The following is a 17,495-nucleotide window of genomic DNA, read 5'->3' on the forward strand; positions in this document are numbered from 1 at the left end:
CTACGGCATGGTCGCGGACAGGGCGGCGAGGCCCAGGAAGACGGCGTCAAGGTGGCGGGTTGCCGGCGCGGGGTCGGGGGGCACGGGCGTCGGTGAGCGTCGGAGCACCGGCGACGAGCGGCGGCGGGATTCGATGCCCAATCTAGAAGGGGGTCGGGGAAGCGGAGGTGCGACTGAGAGACGTGGGGAGTGGGGGTAACGGGCTCTAGGGTTAGTGGGGGGGTTATACAGGGGGCACTGGGTGGGCCGGCCGGCCAGTTGGGCCGCGTGGGTGGCCAGCTGGGCTTGTTGGCCCAGTTGGCCACGGGGTCTTTTTTGTTCTTCTCTTTTTTTATTCCTTTTGTTTTTTGTTTTATTTTTAGATCCACATTATCTTTAGTTAGTAAAATATGACAATAGCTCCTAAAATAAAGTTCCAGAATAACCCACTACCAAAAAAGGTTTCACCCAAAATAAAATAGTTTAGTATTTTATAAAATACCAAAGGCAATTAAATAATGTTTTTGCTACTGTTTAAATCATTTTAGTGCATTTAGATATTTTATAAAAATGCGGATTCTTCAACCTAATTACCTATACATTATTTTCCACCTCTAGAACATTTTAGTTTTAAGGTTTGAAAACATCTACCATTTGACCTTATTTTAAATTTAAATTTTGACTCAATTTTGAACTAACGTGAGATTAACTATAGTGACAGTGGTGACATGGCATCATTAGCAGGGGTTTACTGTAGCTTAACTATCAGGGTGTCACAAATCTCCTCCACTACAAGAAATCTCGTCCCGGGTTTTAGGAGGTGGAATAAGGGGGAAAGATCTGGTTACAAAATTCTAACGAATATTGTCGGTCTTGGTTGCCCTTCTTGAAGAAGTCGATCATTTACGTTGATGTCTTTATTTCTCTGCTTTGGGTCATCATGATGAAGTCGGCATCCTTTCTTCGGGAATTCCATCGTACTTATGAAAGAATAAATGGTGGGTATTTCGGTTGAGCGGACCTCTGCAAGGTTGACTATCTGGTCGATAACATTGGGAAGGTGGCAGAAAGTAACTCCCGAACTGAAACTTAAGAAAACACTGAGAGCTAAGTAATAAAGGTACCATAAAAAGTTTCAAGCGGGTAGGAAGTCGTTCGATGCCTGAAACAGGGCGTGAAAGGGGTTCAAAGCAACAGGGATAAGTATTGTGTTGGATACCAGAATTGATGATCCCTCGGAAGGTGGCTCATGAATTACATACGAGGCCATGTGCAAGGAACAACCTTGAGAACAGGGGTGTACAGGAGTCAGGCTTCGATCCTGTGGAACTATGAGTTATGGGCCCATCATGTGGGTTAAAAGTAGGAAGGGCGGTGAAATCTTACACGTTCATGATGGCAAGGCATCTCAGAGGGTAGCCTGTCAATTATGTTAGCAAAAATGTCGGTACCAAGGGCGAGGGACAAAGAGAACCATTTTCCTGCTCGTTAAAACGATGCGGGCCAATAGGCAAAGTTCCATCGGTGGTTACCGGAATGTTATCAACAATAGTAACAGGGTCTTACTGACAGAGTTGTACACCAAGGTGTTTACATAAGCAGGAGAATATTATTGCTTAGATCATATAGATCACAAGAAAGGTTAACCCAACCAATGGAAAGGAAAATGTGATCATCAGATTAAACAGAACAATGGAAAGGAAAATGTGTTTAAACACATAATTCAGGGGTATATCCTTCCCAAGGACAAGCAGAGCAAGATATCCATGACAGGATATAACATAGAAAACCCTTTAGGAAAGGGGAGAGAATTTTCATGACATTACCCATACAATGGTGTTTTGATAGTTGAGCAAGAAATATTTAGCATTGGGCTTCAAATGTTCTTGTTGAAAATCGGAGTACCACATACATGCTTTGAGATAGCATTGACATGGTTCTAAGCAAAGGTCAGACTTTGGATACACAAAGTATCCATCAGGAACAACCCATAGAATAAGTGTTACAATTTCCTCATGAAAGAATTGATAACCTTTCTAAAAAGGAAAACTATAACAATGGGTCATCCGGCCCGGTGCGCTAGGAATGACATCACCTTACTCGGCTATACAAAGTCCAATTTTAGGATGTTTGGAAAATTTCACAACCATCATATCTGACCGAGATTCAGTTCTGATTGGTGTCAGGATACCTCAGACTCATGATGCCTGAGAAGGAAGGGGTGCAACACAATTTGACAAGATGGAGTTGCAAGATTCTCGGGAAATGAACTATGGAAGCGAGATGCAAAATAAGAGTTCATCATTAAGCCAAGGAGAGGATGAGGAGGTGGCTGATAGATTCAGCGACAATTCGTCAAGGTTTCTAAAAGACGTATTTCCACAATCATGTGAACAAGGAGATAATATTGGACATACCGAAGTAGATAACAAAGCATGTTCGAGGAGACCATCCATGACTAAACATTGATCGAAACGTGCACCTGGAAGGATGGACTAAATAGCACGGTCGATGTTAGAATGGTGATTCAATAACCAATAGACTAAGAATCAAGCTATCAACCAATAACCTCAAGCAATATGGTTGCTAGAAGTTTTGAAATTACACATCACAGTACATTTGTCAATATTCTAGTTAGAAATACACGTGGACCAAGAAAAGAATGGTGATGGTGATAAGTATCACTTATATCAAGAATTCAAGAGGTGGTGAAATTCGCACGACATCCTTGACATAAAAGATGGTAATACTCCAAGGTAGAACATAACACAACTAGATAGAAAGGAACTCAAGGTAGTACACAAAACATGAGCAAGTTTGTGTTGGAGTGAGGGCATTAACGTTGCCAGTATAACACAAACCATCGAGGGGCAAGGATGGTATTTCTGATCAAGAATTCGATAGGTATTTTGGAAGAGTGTAGAATGTTCATGATCACGACACATTTGTCGAGAGCTTCCATGAGGCTGCCACCAAAAAACGACGACATCAAGAAAAAGGAATGGTGAAGCAAAAGACCACTAGAACCACGGATACGACACAAACTCGAAATCAAGTATTATTGTTCAAGGCAATAATATATGACAAGGAAGATCGACGTAAGCTTAGCTCATCGTCAAAAGTTGTGCTCCAGAAAGAAGGACCAAGTAGCACAATAAAAAATTCGCACGATAATGATATAACCGATCAGGCTAGGAATGACTTGAAGGATTAATAAACTCATAAGCAATGAAAATTACTTAGAGTTATTGAATCGGAGCGTGGAATTGATTCACTTATCGGTGTTCTCGAGTGAAATAACTCAGAACCCGGGGGGATCTAAAATCGGTGAGAAGCAACACTAGATGAAGACTCATAGGAAGCAACACAATTCTTTGATATTCTTGAGATACTGCAGGGTATACTCGACGGTAGAGCAGAATAGTGGTTGGATAGATGTATTGACATGCAGAACACAAGTACTTCAACTTGTCTGAGAAATGGGATCAAAGAAGAATAATATGGTCCGAACCATAGCTGCAGGGGATCCAATTTAATGACACCGAAAGAATTACCCAAATGATTAAATATTGCAAGAAGCTTCCATGATAAGTTCCACATTGGGTCCATGGGCTTGAACACAAGTTCAAGGTCGACTCCCACTTCGTCAATGTATAACCTTTCATTCACCTCTCACTTTTCGAAAATGACATTAGTTGTTGAAGGTTTTACCTGGTGCAATACTAGATAAGTATGACCCGTGAAATCTTTCGGGTTCACATAGATTAAGGAAGGCATAGGTTCAACCCATCGAGGCATCATAGAAACCTATACCACAAACTTCAGGAGTAAATAACACAAGCTCGAAAGTAGAGCATGGTTGACACAACAGAGGATACAATTTACCAATGGTATTATTTATCAGGGAAAGAACTTCTTGAGGTTTTTGTATACAAAGGACACTGTCAGAAGATAATTCATCAAAGGATCTGATGGTCCATAACGTAGCTAATGTGAGCATCGACACACAACCATAGGAAGAAACAATGCAAAGGCATTGGATTATAGAAGCAACCGACTAATTCAAACTCAAGTGCAAAGGAATTATGATTTCCAAATCAAATGATCAGAAGTAACACTCTGATTAAGGATGGGTAAGTTGGATAGACTTAAGGGTACAATCGATGGCAATTTGATTGGTCGAGATCCAGCTCATGTTTAAAATGACGTCTGATCCGGAAAGATAATTTAAAAGGGGCAACTGATGATCGCATGCATTCACACACATATTGAATCAATAGGATCAGAATGACAACCACAAAGGATTTCCATGAATATGGCTATACATATGGATTTAACCATAATGCAAGCAGGTAAGGAAGAACAAGAGCAATAGGCTACTCAGGATTTTTGGAAGATCAACTAGTATTTCGAAGACCTTTGTGAAACACATGAACAACTGTGGATGAATGGATATTCGATAAGTGTGAGCAATTATTCGTAGGGGTATTTATGCGGCAAAGAACTGCAAGGCAGTAGGCACAAAGTATTCTCAGAAAATAGAGAGAATTTCGGGGTATCTTGTAATAACAAGGTCAACAGGGAATGATTGTATGAATGGCAAGTGTACTTGGTTATCCATTGGGGTTTATCAGTGGAAATGCATTGCAAAAGCGATGGCACAAAGTATTGAGAGTAACTTCGGAATCTTCTGATGCACCAAGTAATCATCTAGAGTGAGGGTCTCTCCGGGAGAAAGTAGTTACGAGAACCTATAGTCAGAGTTAGTAAAATCATTTAACTCGAATAGAAGAGAGATCAGCGTCCTAGAGTAAAGATGAGGAATAAAAGATCCTAATACCACCCAATGGCGACGTGGGCCCATAAGACACACAGCCATGTTAGTAAAAGTTTTGTAGTGACTAGACTTGACTTCGGTCAAGGAGTGTGGAAGGGGGATTCCTATAGGAAGTCGGCTCTGATACCAACTTGTGACGCCCCCGATTTGATCGTACACTAATCATACACGCAGATGTGTACGATCAAGATCAAGGACTCATGGGAAGATATCACAACACAACTCTAGACACAAATTAAAAATAATACAAGCTTTATATTACAAGCCAGGGGCCTCGAGGCCTCGAATACAAGAGCTCGATCATAGACGAGTCAGTGGAAGCAACAATATCTGAGTACAGACATAAGCAAACAAGTTTCCATAAGATGGCTAGCACAAACTGAGATACAGATCGAAAGAGGCGCAGGCCTCCTACCTGGGATCCTCCTAAACTACTCCTAGTCGTCATTAGTGGCCTGCACGTAGTAGTAGGCACCTCCAGTCTAGTAGGAGTTGTCGTTGACAGTGGCGTCTGGCTCCTGGACTCCAACATCTAATCGCAACAACCGGGTATAGAAAGGGGAAAGAGGGGGAGCAAAGCAACCGTGAGTACTCATCCAAAGTACTCGCAAGCAAGGAGCCACACTACATATGCATTGGTATCAATGAAAGGGGTAGTATATGTGGACTGAACTACAGAATGCCAGAATAAGAGGGGATAGCTAGTCCTATCGAAGACTACAATTCTGGCAGCCTCCATCTTGAAGCAGAAGAAGAGAGTAGATGGTAAGTTAACCAAGTATCATCTCCTAGCATAATCCTACCCGGCGATCCTCTCCTCGTCGCCCTGTGAGAGAGCAACCACCGGGTTGTATCTGGCACTTGAAATGGTGTGTTTTATTAAGTATCAGGTTCTAGTTGTCATAAGGTCAAGGTACAACTCCGGGTCGTCCTTTTACCGAGGGACACGGCTATTCGAATAGATAAACTTCCCTGCAGGGGTTTACCACATTTCCCAACGTGATCGATCCCCTTTGGTCGGACACACTTTCCTGGGTCAGGCCCGGCCTCGGAAGATCAACACATCGCAGCCCCACCTAGGCACAACACAGAGATCAGCACACCAGTCTAAATCCTATGGCGCAGGGGTCTGGGCCCATCGCACATTGCACACCTGCATGTTGCGAACACGGCCGAAAACAAACCTAGCCTCCCTAATACAAGAGCAGGCGTTCCAGTCCAATCCGGCATGCGCCGCTCAGTCGCTGATGTCAAGAAGGTTTCGGCTGATACCACGACGTTGAGTGCCCATAACTGTTCCCGCGTAGTTGGTTAGTGCGTATAGGCCAGTGTCCAGACTCGGATCAAATACCAAGATCTTGTTAAGCGTGTTAATTGATGTATCCGTGGATGCCGACTAGGGCCAGGCCCACCTCTCTCCTAGGTGGTCTCAACCTTCCCTGTCGCCCCGCCACAAGTAACAGTCATGGGCCGTCGGGAACCCAGGCCCACCAATACCTGGATGGAACCACCTGCCCCTTCAGCCCCTGATACGTCTCCAATGTATCTATAATTTTTTATTGTTCCATGCTATTATATTATCTGTTTTGGATGTTAATGGGCTTTATTTTACGCTTTTATATTATTTTTGGGACTAACCTACTAACCCAAGGCCTAGTGCAAATTGCTATTTTTTTGCCTATTTCAGTGTTTCGCAGAAAAGAAATATCAAACGGAATCCAAACGGAATAGAACCTTCGGGAGAGTTATTTTTGGAACAAACGTGATCCAGGGGACTTGGAGTGGATGTCAAGAAACCAACGAGGAGGCCACGAGGCAGGGGGCGCTCCTACCACCTAGGCGAGCCCTCGCCCCTCGTGGGCCCCTCGAGGCTCCACCGACCTACTTCTTCCTCCTATATATATTCATATACCCCGAAAACATCCAGGAGCACCACGAAACCCTATTTCCACCGCCGCAACCTTCTGTACCCAATATATCCCATCTTGGGGCCTTTTCCAGAGCTCCGCCAGAGGGGGAATTGATCACGGAGGGCCTCTACATCAACTCCATGGCCCCTCCGATGATGTGTGAGTAGTTTACTTTAGACCTTCGGGTCCATAGCTATTAGCTAGATGGCTTCTTCTCTCTCTTTTAATCTCAATACAAAGTTCTCCTCGATCTTCTTGGAGATCTATTCGATGTAACACTTTTTGCAGGGTGTTTGTCGAGATCCGATGAATTGTGTGTTTGTGATCAAGTCTATTTTTGAACAATATTTGATTCTTCTCTGAAATCTTTTATATATGATTGGTTATCTTTGCAAGTCTCTTCGAATTATCAGTTTGGTTTGGCCTACTGGATTGATCTTTCTTGCAATGGGAGAAGTGCTTACCTTTGGGTTCAATCTTGCGGTGCTCGATCCCAGTGACAGAAAGGGAAACGACACATATTGTATACTCTAGATGCATGCTGGATAGCGGTCGATGTGTGGAGTAATAGTAGTAGATGCAGGCAGGAGTCGGTCTACTTGTCACGGACGTGATGCCTATATACATGATCATGCCTAGATATTCTCATAATTATTCACTTTTCTATCAATTGCTTGACAGTAATTTGTTCACCCGCCGTAATACTTGTGCTATCTTGAGAGAAGCCACTAGTGAAACCTATGGCCCCCGGGTCTATTCTCCATTATATTAATCTCCCGTCAACAAGTTATTTCTGGCACCGTTTATTTTGTAATCTTTAATTTCAGTCTATATCATAAAAATACCAAAAATATTTATCTTATCATTATTATCTCTATCAGATCTCACTCTCGTAAGTGTACGTGAAGGGATTGACAACCCCTTTATCGCGTTGGTTGCAAGGTTCTTATTTGTTTGTGTACGTACGAGGGACTTGCGTGTAGTCTCCTACTGGATTGATACCTTGGTTCTCAAAAACTGAGGGAAATACTTATGCTACTTTACTGCATCACCCTTTCCTCTTCAAGGGAAAACCAACATAGTGCTCAAGAGGTAGTGAGGGAGTCCTGGATTAGGGGGTGTCCGGATGGCCGGACTATACCTTCAGCCGGAGTCCTAGACTATGAAGATACAAGATTGAAGAATTCGTCCCGTGTCCGGGAGGGACTTTCCTTGGCGTGGAAGGCAAGCTTGGCGATACGGATATGTGGATCTCCTACCATTGTAACCAACTTTGTGTAACCCTAACCCTCTCCGGTGTCTATATAAACCGGAGGGTTTTAGTCCGTAGGACAAGATACAGAACAACAATCATACCATAGGCTAGCTTCTAGGGTTTAGCCTCTCCGATCTCGTGGTAGATCTACTCTTGTACTACCCATATCATCAATATTAATCAAGCAGGACGTAGGGTTTTACCTCCATCAAGAGGGCCCGAACCTGGGTGAAACTTCGTGTCCCTTGCCTCCTATTACCATCCGGCCTAGACACACAGTTCGGGACCCCCTACCCGAGATCCGCCGGTTTTGACACCGACAGGTAGCAAGAAGGATTTTCGGCACTGTTGCCGGGGAGATCTACACACAGGTCGAGACATACCAAGTACCCATCACAAACTCTTATCCCTCGCATTACATTATTTGCCATTTGCCTCTCGTTTTCCTCTCCCTCACTTCACCTTTGCTGTTTTATTCGCCCCTCTTCTGTTCGATCTTTTGTTTGCTTATGTTACCATGTTCCTTCTTTTTTCTTGCATCTCCGCTTGCTAAAAGTTTATGGATCCTCATCCACTTGCTAATCTCTTTAAGAGATCCAATTATAATGAACCTATTGCTAGTGAGTTGAGTGCACAAGATTATCTTTATGAGGTTTTGCTTGAAATTCGTGAATCTGAAAAGTGTGATGAATTACTTTATGAAGCAATTCACGATAGATCTTTGAATAAAAAGCATGATTGTGATGATTTTATTATAAATTCTATTGAAGTAAATTGTGCTAATAATTTGCAAAACCATAAGCTTGGAGATGCTAGTTTTCCTATGTCCTCTACTTGTTGCAATGATCATGATTGGGGGGATTCCTCTTATGATCTTGAAAATTTATTTAAGCCCCATGATGAATATGAGATTGATAATAATGTTTGCAATAATATTGAAAGTGGGTTTGGAAGAGTGTTAACTTTAGATCCCACATATTTGGAGAATGCTCAATCTTATGAAGTTTTTGATAAAAGTGGGTTTGGAGAGGTCATGACTTTAGTTAATGTTAATCCCACTATTTTGAAAGAGTGCCAACTTTGCATGCATGTGGATCGTGTTGAAAATATTTTATGTGATATCTAGTTTGTTGAATTTGCTTATGATCCCACATGTAATTATTATGAGAGAGGAAAATATGATTGTAGAAATTTTCATGTTACTAAATTACCTCTTGTTATGTTGAGATTGCTATTGTTTCTTTCTGCTTCCTTGCATATGCTAGTTTTTGCTTGTCTTGATTTGTTTGCTTATATAATTCCTATGCATAGGAAGTATGTTAGACTTAGATGTGATTTTCATATGTTTCATGATGCTCTGTTCGTGTTTCAATTGCTATCTTTCATGTGAGCATCATTAAAATTATAGATGCCTAGCTAGGGGCGTTAAACGATAGTGCTTGTTGGGAGGCAACCCAATTTTATAGTTTTTCTTGCTTTTTGTTTCTTTTTAGTAATAAATAATTAATCTAGCCTCTGTTTATATGTGGTTTTATGCTTTTAATTAGTGTTTGTGCCAAGTAGAACCTTTGGGAAGACTTGGGGGAAGTTTTAGTGATCTTGCTGTAAAAAACAGAAACTTTAGCGCTCACGAGATTTGCTGCCATTTTTTACTGGAGAGTGAGATTAGGTTGATTATTTGTTAAGATGATTTATAGACAAATTCCTCACGTCCACCAATTTATTTCAGAATTTTTGGGGTTACAAAAGTATTCGAAACCAACAGATTACTACTGACTGTTGTGTTTTTGGCAGATTCTGTTTTTCGTGTGTTGTTTGCTTATTTTGATGAACCTATGGCTAGTATCGGAGTGTATGAACCATAGAGAAGTTGGAATACAGTAGGTTTAACAACAATATAAATAAAGAATGAGTTCATTACAGTACCTTAAGTGGTGGTTTGTTTTCTTATACTAACGGAGCTCATGAGATTTTCTGTTGAGTTTTGTTTGTGAAGTTTTCAAATTTTGGGTAAAGATTTGATGGATTAGGGAATAAGGAGTGGAAAGAGCATAATCTTGGGAATGCCCAAGGCACGCCAAGGTAAAATTCAAGTAAAACCAAAAGCCTAAGCTTGGGGATACCCCGGAAGGCATCCCCTCTTTCGTCTTCTTCCATCGGTAACTTTACTTGATGCTATATTTTTATTCACCACATGATATGTGTTTTTCTTGGAGCGTCTTGTATGATTTGAGTCTTTGCTTTTTAGTTTACCACAATCATCCTTGCTGTACACACCTTTTGGAAGAGACACACATGAATTGGAAATTATTAGAATACTCTATGTGCTTCACTTATATCTTTTGAGCTAGATAATTTTGCTCTAGTACTTCACTTATATCTTTTAGAGCACGGTAGTGGTTTTATTTTATAGAAATTATTGATCTCTCATGCTTCACTTATATTACTTTGAGAGTCCTTTTATAAAAGCATGGTAATTTGCTTTGGTTGTAAAATTTGTCCTAATATGATAGGCATCCAAGATTGGTATAATAAAAACTTGCATAAGAAGTGCGTTGAATAATATGAGAAGTTGGATGCTTGATAATTGTTTTGAGATTTGAGGATGGTGATATTAAAGTTGTGCTAGTTGAGTAGTTGTGAATTTGAGAAATACTTGTGTTGAAGTTTGCAAGTCCCGTAGCATGCACATATGGTAACCGTTGTGTAACAAATTTGAAACATGAGGTGTTCTTTGATTGTCTTCCTTATGAGTGGCGGTCGGGGACGAGCGATGGTCTTTTCCTACCAATCTATCCCCCTAGGAGCATGCGCGTAACGCTTGGTTTTTGATGACTTGTAGATTTTTGCAATAAGTATGTGAGTTCTTTATAACTAATGTTGGGTCCATGGATTATACGCACTCTCACCCTTCCATCATTTCTAGCCTCTTCGGTACCGTGCATTGCCCTTTCTCACCTTCAGAGTTGGTGCAAACTTCTCCGGTGCATCCAAACCCCGTGATATGATACGCTCTATCACACATAAACCTCCTTATATATTCCTCAAAACAGCCACCATACCTACCTATTATGGCATTTCCATAGCCATTCCGAGATATATTGCCATGCAACTTTCCACCGTTTCATTTATGACACGCTTCATCATTGTCATATTGCCGTGCATGATCATGTAGTTGACATCGTATTTGTGGCAAATTCATCGCTCATATTTTTTCATACATGTCACTCTTCATTCATTGCCCTTCCTGGTACACCGCCGGAGGCATTCATATAGAGTTGTAATCATTGAGTTGTACATATATAGAAGTGTGATGATTATGGTAAATAGAGCATTGTCCCAAATAAAAAAGGCCAGATAAAAAAAGGCCCAAAAAGGAAAAAAGAAAAGAAATAAAAAGAGACAATGCTACTATCCTTTTTTCCACACTTGTGCTTCAAAGTATCACCATGATCTTTATGATAGAGAGTCTCTTGTTTTGTCACTTTCTTATACTAGTGGGAATTTTTCTTTATAGAACTTGGCTTGTATATTCCAACAATGGGCTTCCTCAAATGCCCTAGGTCTTTGTGAGCAAGCAAGTTGGATGCACACCCACGTAGTTTCTTTTCTTGACCTATCATACATTTATAGCTCTAGTGCATCTGTTGCATGGCAATCCCTCCTCCTTGCATTGACATCAATTGATGGGCATCTCCGTAGCCCGTTGATTAGCCTCATCGATGTGAGACTTTCTCCTTTTTTGTCTTCTCCACATAACCCATAGTGCTATATCCATGGCTCACGCTCATGTATTGCATGAAAGTTGAAAAAAATTTGAGATTACTAAAGTGTGAAACAATTGCTTGGCTTGTCATCGGGGTTGTGCATGATGAGAGCATCCTTGTGAGAAAAAAATGGAGCTTGACCAAACTATATGATTTTGTAGGGATGAACATTCTTTTGCCATGTTATTTTGAGAAGACATAATTGCTTAGTTGGTATGCTTGAAGTATCATTATTTTTATGTCAATATTAAACTTTTGTCTTGAATCTCTCGGATCTGAACATTCATGCCACAATACAGAAGATTACATTGAGAATTATGCTAGGTAGCATTCCACATCAAAAATTCTGTTTTTATCATTTACCTACTCGAGGACGAGCAGGAATTAAGCTTGGGGATGCTTGATACGTCTCCAACGTATCTATAATTTTTGATTGTTCCATGCTATTATATTATCTGTTTTGGATGTTAATTGGCTTTATTTTACACTTTTATATTATTTTTGGGACTAACCTACTAACCCAAGGCCAAGTGTAAATTGTTGTTTTTTGGCCTATTTCAGTGTTTCGCAGAAAAGGAATATCAAACGGAATCGAAACGGAATAAAACCTTCGGGAGAGTTATTTTTGGAACAAACATGATCCAGGGGACTTGGAGTGGACGTCAAGCAACCAACGAGGAGGCCATGAGGCAGGGGGCGCGCCTACCCCCCTCCCCCCTAGGCGCGCCCTCGCCCCTCGTGGCTCCACCGACCTACTTCTTTCTCCTATATATATTCATATACCCCGAAAACATCCAGGAGCACCACGAAACCCTATTTCCACCGCCGCAACCTTCTGTACCCAAGATATCCCATCTTGGGGCCTTTTCCGGAGCTCCGCCAGAGGGGGAATTGATCACGGAGGCCCTCTACATCAACTCCATGGCCCCTCCGATGATGTCTGAGTAGTTTACTTTAGACCTTCGGGTCCATAGCTATTAGCTAGATGGCTTCTTCTCTCTCTTTGAATCTCAATACAAGGTTCTCCTAGATCTTCTTGGAGATCTATTCGATGTAGCTATTTTTGCGGTGTGTTTGTCGAGATCCGATGAATTGTGGGTTTATGATCAACTCTATCTTTGAACATATTTGATTCTTCTCCGAAATCTTTTATGTATCATTGGTTATCTTTGCAAGTCTCTTTGAATTATCAGTTTGGTTGGGCCTACTAGATTGATCTTTCTTGCAATGGGAGAAGTGCTTAGCTTTGGGTCCACTCTTGTGGTGCTCGATCCCAGTGATGGAAAGGGAAATGACACATATTGTGTACTCTAGATGCATGCTAGATAGCGGTCGATGTGTGGAGTAATAGTAGTAGATGCAGGCAGGAGTCGGTCTACTTGCCATGGACGTGATGCTTATATACATGATCATGCCTAGATATTCTCATAATTATTCTCTTTTCTATCAATTGCTCGATAGTAATTTTTTCACCCACCTTAATACTTGTGCTATCTTGAGAGAAGCCACTAGTGAAACCTATGGCCCCCGGATCTATTCTCCATTATATTAATCTCCCATCAACAAGTTATTTCTGGCACCGTTTATTTTGCAATCTTTAGTTTCAATCTATATCATAAAAATACCAAAAATATTTATATTATCATTATTATCTCTATCAGATCTCACTCTCGTAAGTGTACGTGAAGGGATTGACAACCTCTTTATCACATTGGTTGCAACGTTATTATTTGTTTGTGTAGGTACGAGGGACTTGCGTGTAGTCTCCTACTGGATTGATACCGTGGTTCTCAAAAACTGAGGGAAATACTTACGCTAGTTTGCTACATCACCCTTTCCTCTTCAAGGGAAAACCAACACATTGCTCAAGAGGTAGCAAGAAGGATTCCTGGCACCGTTGCCGGGGAGATCTACACACAGGTCAAGACATACCAAGTACCCATCACAAACTCTTATCCCCCGCATTACATTATTTTCCATTTGTCTCTCGTTTTCCTCTCCCCCACTACACCTTTGCTATTTTATTTGCCCCTTTTCTGTTCGATCTTTTGTTTGCTTGTGTTACCATGTTCCTTCTTTTTGCTTGCATCTCCGCTTGCTAGAAGTTTATGGATCCTCATCCACTTGCTAATCTCTTTAAGATATCCAATTATGATGAACCTATTGCTAGTGAGTTGAGTGCACTAGATTATCTTTATGAGGTTTTGCTTGAAATTCGTGAATCTGAAAAGTGTGATGAATTACTTTATGAAGCAATTCACGATAGATCTTTGAATAAAAAGCATGATTACGATGATTTTATTTTAAATTATATTGATGTAAATTGTGCTAATAATATGCAAAACCCTAAGCTTGGGGATGCTAGTTTTGTTATGTCCTCTACTTGTTGCCATGATCATGATTGGGGGGATTCCTCTTATGATCTTGAAAATTTATTTAAGCCCCATGATGAATATGACATTGATAATAATGTTTGCAACAATATTGAAAGTGGGTTTGTAAGAGTGTCAACTTTAGATCCCACATATTTGGAGAATGCTCAATCTTATGAAGTTTTTGATAAAAGTGGGTTTGGAGAGGTCATGACTTTAGTTAATGTTACTCCCACTATTTTGAAAGAGTGCCAACTTTGCATGCATGTGGATCGTGTTGAAAATATTTTATGTGATAGCTAGTTTGTTGAATTTGCTTATGATCGCACATGTAATTATTATGAGAGAGGAAAATATGATTGTAGAAATTTTCATGTTACTAAATTAGCAATTGTTATGTTGAGATTGCTATTGTTTCTTTCTGCTTCCTTGCATATGCTAGTTTTTGCTTGTCTTGATTTGTTTGCTGATATAATTCCTATGCATAGGAACTATGTTAGACTTAGATGTGATTTTCATATGTTTCATGATGCTCCCTTCGTGTTTCAATTGCTATCTTTCATGTGAGCATCATTAAAATTATAGATGCCTAGCTAGGGGCGTTAAACGATAGCGCTTGTTGGGAGGCAACCCAATTTTATAGTTTTTCTTGCTTTTTGTTTCTGTTTAGTAATAAATAATTAATCTAGCCTCTGTTCAGATGTGGTTTTATGCTTTTAATTAGTGTTTGTGCCAAGTAGAACCTTTGGGAAGACTTGGGGGAAGTTTTAGTGATCTTGCTGTAAAAAACAGAAACTTTAGCGCTCACGAGATTTGCTGCCATTTTTTAATGGTGAGTGAGATTAGGTTGATTCTTTTGTAAGATGATTTATAGACAAATTCCTCACGTCCACCAATTTATTTTAGAATTTTAGGGGTTACAAAAGTATTCGAAACCAACAGATTACTACTGACTGTTCTGTTTTTGGCAGATTCTGTTTTTCGTGTGTTGTTTGCTTATTTTGATGAACCTATGGCTAGTATCGGAGTGTATGAACCATAGAGAAGTTGGAATACAGTAGGTTTAACAACAATATAATTAAAAATGAGTTCATTACAGTACCTTAAGTGGTGGTTTGTTTTCTTATACTAACGGAGCTCATGAGATTTTCTGTTGAGTTTATTTTGTGAAGTTTTCAAATTTTTGGTAAAGATTTGATGGATTAGGGAATAAGGAGTGGAAAGAGCCTAAGCTTGGGAATGCCCAAGGCACTCCAAGGTAAAATTCAAGTAAAACCAAAAGGCTAAGCTTGGGGATACCCCGGAAGGCATCCCCTCTTTCGTCTTCTTCCATCGGTAACTTTACTTGAGGCTATATTTTTATTCACCACATGATATGTGTTTTGCTTGGGGCGTCTTGTATGATTTGAGTAGTTGCTTTTTAGTTTACCACAATCATCCTTTCTGTACACACCTTTTGCGAGAGACACACATGAATTGGAAATTATTAGAATACTCTATGTGCTTCACTTATATCTTTTGAGCTAGATAATTTTGCTCTAGTACTTCACTTATATCTTTTAGAGCATGGTGGTGGTTTTATTTTATAGAAATTATTGATCTCTCATGCTTCACTTATATTACTTCGAGATTCCTTTAGAACAGCATGGTAATATGCTTTGGTTGTAAAATTTGTCCTAATATGATAGGCATGCAAGATTGGTATAATAAAAACTTGCATAAGAAGTGCGTTGAATAATATGAGAAGTTGGATGCTTGATAATTGTTTTGAGATATGAGGATGGTGATATTAAATTTTTGCTAGTTGAGTAGTTGTGAATTTGAGAAATACTTGTGTTGAAGTTTGCAAGTCCCATAGCATGCACGTATGGTAACCGTTGTGTAACTAATTTGAAACATGAGGTGTTCTTTGATTGTCTTCCTTATGAGTGGCGGTCGGGGACGAGCGATAGTCTTTTCCTACCAATCTATCCCCCTAGGAGCATGCGCGTAATGCTTGGTTCTTGATGACTTGTATATTTTTTCAATAAGTATGTGAGTTCTTTATAACTAATGTTGAGTCCATGGATTATACGCACTCTCACCCTTCCATCATTTCTAGCCTCTTCGGTACCGTGCATTGCCCTTTCTCACCTTGAGAGTTAATGATACCCTCTATCACACATAAACCTCCTTATATCTTCCTCAAAATAGCCACCATACCTACCTATTATGGCATTTCCATAGCCATTCCGAGATATATTGCCATGCAACTTTCCACCATTTCATTTATGACATGCTTCATCATTGTCATATTGCCTTGCATGATCATGTAGTTGACATCGTATTTGTGGCAAAGCCACCGTTCATAATTTTTCATACATGTCACTCTTGATTCATTGCCCTTCCTGGTACACCGCCGGAGGCATTCATATAGAGTTGTAATCATTGACTTGTAAATAGATAGAAGTGTGATGGTCATCATAAATAGAGCATTGTCCCAAATAAAAAGAGGCTAAATAAAAGAAGACCCAAAAAGGAAAAAAAGAAAAGAAATAAAAAGGGACAATGCTACTATCCCTTTTTTTCACACTTGTGCTTCAAAGTAGCACAATGATCTTTATGATAGAGAGTCTCTTGTTTTGTCACTTTCTTATACTGGTGGGAATTTTTCATTATAGAACTTGGCTTGTGTATTCCAACAATGGGCTCCCTCAAATGCCCTAGGACTTTGTGAGCAAGCAAGTTGGATGCACACCCACTTAGTTTCTATTGTTGAGCTTTCATACATTTATAGCTCTAGTGCATCCGTTGCATGGCAATCCCTACTCATTGCATTGACACCAACTGATGGGCATCTCCATAGCCCGTTGATTAGCCTCGTCGATGTGAGACTTTCTCCTTTTTTGTCTTCTCCACATAACCCCCTATCATTATTCTATTCCACCCATAGTGCTATATCCATGGCTCACGCTCATGTACTCCGTGAAAGTTGAAAAAAGTTTGAGATTACTAAAGTGTGAAACAATTGCTTGGCTTGCCATTGGGGTTGTGCATGATGAGAGCATTCTTGTGTGACAAAAATGGAGCTTGACCAAACTATATGATTTTGTAGGGATGAACATTCTTTTGCCATGTTATTTTGAGAAGACATAATTGCTTAGTTCGTATGCTTGAAGTATCATTATTTTTATGTCAATATTAAACTTTTGTATTGAATCTCTCGGATCTGAACATTCATGCCACAATAAAGAATATTACATTGAGAATTATGCTACGTAGCATTCCACATCAAAAATTCTATTTTTATCATTTACCTACTCGAGGACGAGCAGGAATTAAGCTTGGGGATGTTTGATACGTCTCCAACGTATCTATAATTTTTTATTGTTCCAT

This window comes from Triticum urartu, chromosome 7A, assembly GCF_056163025.1.
Source record: "Triticum urartu cultivar PI428250 chromosome 7A, HENAU_Tu73, whole genome shotgun sequence".
Lineage (NCBI taxonomy): Eukaryota > Viridiplantae > Streptophyta > Magnoliopsida > Poales > Poaceae > Triticum > Triticum urartu.